This window comes from Solanum pennellii, chromosome 7 (genome assembly GCF_001406875.1).
Source record: "Solanum pennellii chromosome 7, SPENNV200".
In the NCBI taxonomy this organism is placed as follows: domain Eukaryota; kingdom Viridiplantae; phylum Streptophyta; class Magnoliopsida; order Solanales; family Solanaceae; genus Solanum; species Solanum pennellii.
The window spans coordinates 30236680-30246957 of record NC_028643.1 but is presented as its reverse complement, the minus strand read 5'-3'; positions in this window follow the sequence as shown (position 1 = coordinate 30246957).

Sequence of the window (10278 nt, the reverse complement as noted above, 5' to 3'; positions counted from 1 at the left end):
ATATATATATATATATATATATATATATATATATATATATATATATACTACTTTCCTACCCCAAAACTCCCTCACACACATATATATATAATAAATTTCTTTTTTTATCAATTGAAAATAAAATTTAAATAAAGTGTGACTCTATTTTTTTGTTGTTTTCAAATATATTTAAGCTGGTGCAAAGTATTAGGTTGGTCAAAAATTGCATATCTACACCACTGAGTTGCATTTTTTGTGATCAAGTAAATGTTAAAATATTGTTATTTTGGAAAATTTCCTTTCTTTCCTTGAGGTGCAAAAACACAGTAAGCATATGTGGACTAGAGTGGCTGGGAATTAATCAGTGGTCCATGGCAAAGAACTAGAATGGCAAAGAAGAAAGCAATATGTTGTACCTTTGCGATGGTTATCTACAACATTTGGAGAGAGAGAAATATTTTGAGATTCAACAAGTGAAAAGTATAAGTCACACCAACCTGTAAAGACATTGTCACAATGCATCTTGGAAGACTATGTTCAACGTATTGCTGAATTATTTCCCTTAGGTGTAAGGTTTTGTTAGCCTCATTGTTTGTTTTTTTTATCAATAAAAGAGTAATCTGTTAATTAAAAAAAAGTTGAATCAAGTTTTTAACTGCAGGATCACAAAACTTTATGTTTTTAAATAGAAGAAGTTGGACGTGGATTTCTAACACCTCACTTAGAAAGGGAACACGTGCCCAAGTGCTGTCAGGCTTATGGGAGTTAATGCGTACGTCAGGGGTAACTGATGTGAAGGAAAATGAAGAAGATAAGAATAAATTAACTCAATTTAAAATTGAGAGAGTAATCTAATCAGACATTCAAAATTGAAATTGAGAATTTACATTTACAATGGAATAAATCAAAATTTTCATCTTTTAATATTATTTTTGTTATAAACCATTAAATAGTGCGAATTGTCATTTAGAAATACTTAAGACTTAATTGTATTTATATATACGTGTTTTTAAGGTGATAAGAATCATTTGAATAACAATGTATCTACTATTGTGGCATTAAAAATGGTGACATTTTGATTGATTTCTCTACCTATAAATAGAGATATCATTCACCATTATAATATACATTTGAATAAGAAGAAAATTTATCTTCTTCTATCTACTTCTCTAGTCTTCTTATCTTTATGATTATATTCTTATGAGTTTGATTTTATAACACGTTATTAGCACGAGGTTCTAATCAAAATTCATTTCCTTAATTTGCATTTTTTTAATCAACTTTGTCATTTAGAGCTGATATACCCCTTGTTATGAAAGTGGCTCATATATACCCCTACTTGTAAACAAATGGCTCACATATACCCTTTTTCTCTAACGGAAATCAAAAAATAATAATTTTCAATCTAAATTTTTATTTATTTTTCTAAAAAATATAATCCCATATTAGTAAATTTAATCCTCATCAAACATATTTTTTTTGACTTTTTTTTGTTTCAATGACTAATTTATAATTATTATTTTGGTAATCAAATTTATTTATGTTTCACTAATATTCTTGTAAAACTTATTGTAGATGACCAAATTTTTTTTCGAATACGAAATTAAATTACAATACACACAAAAAATAGTTTAATTTTTTTTTAAACTAAGGAATGAAAGAAAAAAATAAAAAAAGAATAAGAAACTCAAATAATTATAATAAAAGAAGTCAAAAAATAATTTATGTATGAAAAAAATTAAAATATACCTTGTACTTTTATAGAAGAATCATATATACCACTAAATAATTTTTTTAAAAAAATTATAAGTAATAAATATAAATTTAAAACTAATTATTTAAAATTCCGTTAAATGAAGGGTATATGTGTGCCATTTTGTAACGGCAGGGATATATGTGAGCCGTTGTATAAAGGTAAGGGTATATATGAGCCACTTTTATAACGAGGGATATATCAGCTCCAAATGACAAAGTTGAGGGGTATATCAGACCCTTTTCCCTTAGAACAATGTAAGTTGTTGATATCGGCAAGAGCTAAGGTTGTGTTTATATGGTTAATGTCTCTGTTTGCCCAACTATTGAAAAGACTTCTTTATGAATAAGATATGCACATCTAACTTATATTTGAATTACATTCTGACAATTAAATATTACTTCTTTTGTCATAGTTTCATCGCTATAATTGTTGTCTTAGTTTTTAACCACACACGATGGGAGTATCCTTTTGAATAGGACAAACTAATAATGATTGTGAAGTCAAGGCGGTGTATGGAACCACCAAAAGATGCTGGCTTGAAGGAGTATTAGTATGTAAATATTGTGTGGCATGTGTCTGTGTGGCATGTGTGTCTTCCATCTTGAAGAGGGGAGTTGACGGAAGATTTGGAGTAAAGGGTAAATCACTCCCTATTAAATCTTATGAAACCTATACTAGTACAAGAAGTAGTAAATTATAAATATTATTTGTATTTATGTTGTAATGAAAAAATAAATCATGATTATGATTGACAGAGGGTGTTGTTTTAGCATATTAAATATCAAAAATTAAATGTCATTTGACCTATATAATGTCTCATTGGATAAGTGTGAATGATGGGTTCGAATTTCATTAAATCAAAAGGACAAGACATAAGATAGTCTCTTGATGCATGATATTAAAAAAAATTTGGATTCAAAGTCTTATTAATTTACGATTTATAATTTTTTTCATGAGTAAGACATTTGATTTAAGTCCTAATGCACCATAGAGATGATATAATGATGACCAACGCAAAAAAATTATTTTGCCTAAAAGTCATGAATTTTGTCAATTTGGTTTGTTTCATTTATTTTAATGTGGTAGCAATACATGATAAGTCTGAAAGAGACATTTTTTTGTGATTGTACAATGAATATAGGCATGAGAAAGAGACTTATAATGGTCATCAATATGGCTAAATGAAGAACACTATGGGTTCTCCAAATAGTCCTTCAAAATGTGAAGGTAATTTTTATACCCAAAGAAATGGTATGAAGGTCATTGAACTTGTGATTGTTGTCGACCTAATAATTTGACAAGTTTATAAATCTCCCATTCAAAGACAAAAAGATAAAGTGATGGTACACTTGATCTTTCAAAGTGATGTTGAGGTGTATCATGAAAATATGATGAATTTTAAAGCCATGACAATGTACTTATAATACAAATTTATGAAGTACATATAAATGATTAGTCCATTTCATGAAGAGAATGTGATTTGTGATGAGTATCGTGAATAATCGGCCATTCTATAAGAGAATGGGTCAAGATGTGACAAAATCATTATGGGTTGGATATATGCCACAACTCACCTCTATGGAAGGTTTGAGAAAAAATGATATATGTCACACCTCATATCTACGGGAGATTTGAGAGAAATAAATAAATTTTATTTGACATGAACGGTCAATGGTCGTGTGCGTTTATACGTCATGAATATTATGGTATGTTTGTTATGAACTACCAAAAAGGCAAAAAGAAAGAAGTAATTAATTCTTACCTGATCAAGTATATTGTGTGGCAATACAAATTTGTCATTGGTTGTGTGCCTATGGTACAATAAAAGTAAAGCAAGAAACATATTTTACTCGTAATGTTTTGACCATGACAATAATAATATAATTTTCTCCTTGAAGGAAATACTCAGCATAGGGATGGTGTCATGCAATATGGGATAGTACACAAAATTAATAGCAAGCTCTAACGAGTTGTGTTATTACCAGAGGAATAATAATGCAGTTGTAGTAAGTCTCAAAAGAAACTTTTTAAGTTTCGGATGAATTGAAAAGAAATATTGAGACTATAAATTATGAAAAAATTTATTATTTTCATATTACTACAACCGAAAAGGTTATAAATATTTATGTAAATGATTACCCCACTTTTCCTTTTGTTTGTTGCAGACAAACATGAACATGCTGATGAAATCACATGCAAAAGTAAATTATATGTGTACTGAAATAAATATCAGTTGGCATGACCAGTTGACCATCATGGTTTGAACGTAATGCAAATATAATTGAGAATTCATTTGGTTTGTAATGAAGAAATAAAAGATTTTTCAAAAATTCTCTTGTGTTACTTGTTTTCATTGTACCAGCTAAAGTTGGGATTGTAATCCCCTAAATTTTTTGAAACATATAAAAAGGTGAATGTGGGTCCGTTCACCTTCCATGTTGATCTATGCGATGGTCACATGTGTTTTGTTGTCAACTTACAAATTGATTTTTGTAAAGTTGTTTGCTTGAATTGATAAAATTAAGAGCACAGTTCTAAACTATGAAATTATATTGATAATGCTGGTTGATTTAGCAGAAATTGTATGCCTCCTATTATAGCTAAATCATGGTTATGAGAACAAAACTCCCAAATAAAATTTGGTATGAGATAGGTAACATGTATCAACACATGTATGCATCAAGCCAACAAGGTTTCCCCATTAAAATTGGTTCAGGGTCAGGAGCCAAATAATTTTCATCTAAAAGGTTGAATGTGCAGTTATGATCTAAGTGATCTACCACACACAAAGATGAATTCCCAAATTAGGTTGGGATGAATGTTAGATTTGCCAACATTAGGGGGAGAGATAATTGACAACTGAAAATTATATGTGAGTTTAATTATGAATTATCTAGATCCTCGTTAAATAAATATGTGAACTTAAAGTTCAAGAGATAATTCATTTGCATAATGTTGCAAATCAATTGTCAGACGATTGTACTGATCCTATGATATAATTCAGCTGCAAATGCTTATATGTGAAGTCCTTGAAGGACAACGTCTATGATACGCCAAAAGTGTAATAGATCAATCGGTTCCAAATATAAAATTTCTTGAAGAAGGAAGGAGCAAATGATCAATATGGTCATGATAATGAGGCAAGTGCTATAAAAGTGCACATTGACATAACACTTCGGGAAAGGTTTAGGTACCTGAAAAATGATGAAAAATGAAGAGTTCTCGATAAGTTATGTCTTATTGGATCAATATCAAATAACCGTCGACAGTATCTTTGATATGAGGTAGCGCTCAATGATACACATTGTGAGAGGATCTTGAATTCAAATCTGTCATATAGTGTGGACAGATAAATGGTTGGCCAAGTAAAATGCATAATTCAAGTATATTTTGTTTCACTTAGAAAAGTGACGTTTTGAACTGGTAGTCCATAAATAAAGGTATAATGACAGTGATGTACAAATAAATTATTATGCGATAAGTATAATCGTAAGATATCAAATAAGGTTTGTGTCTTAGGGCATAAAGGTTTGTCGCAAAAATTCTGACATTATTGGAGATGTTTTCTCCTTTGGTGGATGCAATGAAGTTTGTTTTGATCTGGCAACATATGAAAAACTTGAATGCATGTAATGAATAATTGTAATGTCTAGCTAGATATTGAAGGTTATATGAAAATCCTTGAAACAATCGAGATGTCTGAAGCATATAAGAGTTTGAAAGAAATTTTTTCAATAAAGCTTCAAAATCCTTATATGGATTGAAATAGTCAAGGAAGAAAAGGGTACAAAAGAATGACCCTAATTGTCCTTGTATTTTATGAAAAGGTCTTAGTAAGACAGAATTTTGTCTTCACCTACAGATTGATAATTTGACAAATGAAATATTTGTCTATCAGTGCACATACACAAATATGTTTTGATGCATTTGTATATGGATAAATCAAATTCATCGAGTACCCAATGATTATGAGATCGCTTGACATAAATGATGATTCAGTTTGATCTCAAAAGAAGGATGAAGAGCTTCTTGGTGATGAAACTCCATATCTTAATGCAATCACGGTACTAATGCATCTCGCTAACAGTACTCGACCAGATTTCTGTTTTGCAGTAAATTTACTGGCAAGATTCGGTTCTTCCCCAACAAAAGGACATTGAAATGGTGTTATGTATATACTTGAATATCTTTGAAGGACCACAGACATGGGTTCATTTTATTCCGAAAAATTCAAGTCAGAGTTGATTGGTTACGCAAATGCAGAATATTTATCTGATCCGCATAAAACACAATCTCAAATACGATATTTATTTTCATGTGGAGGCACAATAATATCCTGGCGATCGATAAAGCAAATGTTGCTATGCAGAAATAAAAGTCCTCCATGAAGCAAGTCGAGAGTGCATCTGGTTGAGATAAATGACACACCATATTCAAGGAATGTGTGGTTTTTCTTTGAAAAAGACCAACCACAATGTACGAAGATTGGAGATATCATCGCAAGAAATTAAGTGATGTTATAATCAAGGGAAGTATAATATGTGTTGCACTCTTTTTTCCTTGACCGAGATTTTGTCCCACTGGGTTTTCCTGGTAAGGTTTTTAATGAGGCAACAAATAATGCGTATCAAAAAATATGTGTAATCTTTTTTCCTTCACTTCAATTTTTTTCCCACTGGACTTTTTAATGTAAGATTTTAACGAGACACATTATTTATGGACATCTAAAGGGGAGTGTTATGAATCCATTGAATTGTGTAAATTATCCTTTTAGATATACTCAAGACTTAATTGTATTCATGTATAACATGTTTCTAAGGTGATAAGAATCATTTGGATAACAATGTATCTACTATTGTGGCATTAAAAATAGTGACCTTTTGATTGATTTCTGAACCTATAAATAGAGATATCATTCACCATTGTAACACAAATTTGAATAAGAAGAAAATTCTTCTTCTTCTATCTACTTCTCTAGTCTTCTTCTCTATTTGATTATATTCTTATGAGTTTGATTTTATAACAATTTTATTATTATCTTGGTGTTTGATTTTTAAAAAGGTAAGAATTTTTATATTCTAAAACTTGAACAATCATGACAAAGTGGTAAAACTGTAACTATATATATATATATATATATATATATATATAACACAATTAATTTTTATCCTTAATTAGTTCAGTAAACTTATAAAAATCATTTCAATAAAAAATATTTAAACTAAAGTTTTGAGTTGATTAATTTTCCAAGTATGAAATAGAAATATAATATTGACATGACATATTTTCAAGGTCCAGTTATTCATCCATCTTGTGACAAGAAGTGGAGTGAAGCATTCACTTGACTAAATACAATTGCAAAAGTAAGAAATTCAAAGCATAGATTGTGGTCGATATCAAAACATAAGTATGTACTACAACTATTTACATCAAAAGAGTAGGAGGGATAACTAGAGTTGGAAGTCCAAAACACCAACTGTGCTCTTCTTCAGTATAAATGTGCCTGCAATTATACAATTTCTGTTTTTATACATGGTCACATATTATATTATTATACACAAGAAAGAATTGCAGCCCCAATTCACCTGTTAATACATAATAATTCTCTTCCCATCGTCGAACCAAAAATAACAAAAGTAGAAAGCTATATTCATATCCTCCCCAAAAGGTTTTGAGATATAACAGGAAGAAATTGAGGAAAGACCTACCTACTATCTTCTACAGTAAAAAAGTTCACCAATCAAGATCTGATTCCTCAAAATGGAATGTTATCATTCACACAAAATGTTCGTCACTTTCACCACTTGAGTGTAATACTAGACAACTACTTCCAATTTTCCCCTAACAGAGAACTCTATCCCATAAACATCACAAATTTATGATATCAAGGATAACAATATACTATGGCATTCTTGATTCACCATTCATCCATAAAAAATTTAACAAAATTCTTTTTAAAATTATCTCAAGCAGTGGTGTACAAGTATATACAAATTCTAGTTTAGTTAAGGGCATGGGACCTATTTGATTCATGTGATCAAATATGGAACAAAAAAACTTAGAAAGGACATCTCAGTTCATTGGATTAAGCAATGAAAATTATATGGTCAGACTATTCTGAACTGCACAAAGCTTAAGTAACTATTTTAACTAGAAAAAACTTTATGTTTCTTCATCACATAACACCAGTGTGATTTGATATTGTCGCTGCCCAAACAAGTTTCTTATATACATGTCAATCACAATTTTAAGACCTAAGCTGCACCACTTACAGAACCACAAAGCAAATAGTAGCTTACATCCTCATCACTACCAATAGAAAGAATGAGAGATATCAACAAGTAATACCAGGAAACAAATGCTGGTTCGTTTAAGTACGAGACCATTAAATTCTACTGTTCATAAAGGGGATACAAGGTACCTTGACCTCATTCATTGCTCAAAGCTTTAACTTCAACCCTTTTGAAAGGAAATCATCTCCTCTATAAGGATAAAACAGAAAAATTTAGCAAAGAATTGACAAATATATCATAACTGTAATTGGTAAAGCAGAATGACCAACCTCTTCTTTAAGGCTTTCGTGTTTCCTCCTTTATATTGATTATATTGTTTATTCAGATCCTTTTCCTCATCATTGGAATGGAGCTGAACAAGGCTTCTGAAATAAACATAGCTATTGAAATGTAGAAAGCCACGTAAGCCCCAATTTCAGTATCAACAATCTTTGTAGAGTCATGATTAATAGTATTCCAACGGAATCGGTTATTATCTTGTTCCACAAGAATTTTCTTTCTATCTTTTGAAAATTCAAGTGGAACCATAGTATGGCCAATTTGCTTATTTGGTTCGTCCAGTGAAGCAACCATAGTCCACGAGTCCTTAACCCCATATTCCTTCATAACCCAAATGTCCACATAGTCCATAAAAAGATCCACATTCCCCCAATCACCATAAGAATCTATCATGTAGGTTTTATATGTGCAAAGGGAGCTTTCTAATACGGCCAAATTCAGAATGCAATTCATATAAGTAAAAGGGGTTCGCGGTACAAGTAGCCACTTTTCAGTTGCAAGATCAAAAGCAACAATCAGGGATTCAAATGTATCAACAGGCATCCTCAACATATATGCAGTAACAACCCAATGCAATGAACCATTTAGATATGTACCTGGTAGATCTACATACTTAAGGTGATAAGGAGGAAGTTGTTCATCAACCCGTCTCTAACAACATGATTTCAAACTATAAATCATAACATGAGATTGAAAAGAACCCTTTTCAGAACCGGGAAACTGAACAATTCTAACAACCTTATAGTCATCATTGATAACATCATACCCAAATCAAAAATTAACCCTAACTTCATCATTTCTAGCAATCCCTAGAGATGGTAGTTGTATTTTCCAGTTGAGGGATTCCATAAAGCAATTTCATCAAGAGTATTTGATATCAACAACAACCCATTACAAGAACCAAGTATGTTGGTATTAAATTGAGAAGAAATTAAAGGGTTTGTCAATTCTTTGGGAGTAACAACTCGGGAATTGAGAGAATCAAAAAGTAGAGAGTAAAAGCAACTATTTCCATATCCATAATAATCAACTTTTCTCAAGATTAAGCAATGGGGTTTGACAGAAAAAATGAAATGCAATTTAGCAAATTGAGGAGTATCAATAAGATTCAGCCAAGCTTTTGATACACACCTACAACGTAATACAGAATAAACGGGTAGTCGACGGAGGATTTCCTCAACAACATCTAATGGAAAAGTTGACATTGTGTACAATGGCCGACTCAGCTTTTGGACTCTGCATTCATCATATATCGTATTCGTGTGTGAGGCGGTTTTTTTTTTCTACTGAAATGCCTAAAATCCTCAATTATTTCATTTCCATAAATGCCTCTATTCAATTCATCAATTATACTCTTTTTTTTAAAAAAAAAATCTACGTTCTCTTAATTTTTAATTAAACGATTAAAAGTATCTATATTGTTTTCCATGGAAGTTCCAATCTTATTTAATGCTCTCCTTAATTAAAGTATTTATAATTTTATCCTTACCATAATTTTAATAAATTCTTTAGTTACGTATAACTTAAGTTGAAAAATTTTCATTTCTCATCAATTCACTAAATTTGAATTGTTTTTCACCATGAACTTTTGATCACTATTACATAAATAATTTTATATCTCAATTGTTTTCACTAATCAGACATAATGTGTGTTGACGACATGACTTTACTATCCCCCAAAAAATATCTTTTGGGAGGATTAAATGACCAAAGAACTTATTAGAATTTCGCTAAAAAATTAAAACATTTTTAATCTTAAAATAAATTAATCTTTTCTCTATTTTTAGTTAAAAATATTAAAGTAAAAAGGATAAAAATATTTTAAAACGTAAAACAACATTTTAAAAATATCATTCTGGTCAAAAAGATTTTTCTTTCCTACTATTGTCTAGATCCATTTCTTCATAGCTTGGTGAATATTAAATATATATATTTATAGTGATTGAATACCTTGTCCTTCATATATATATA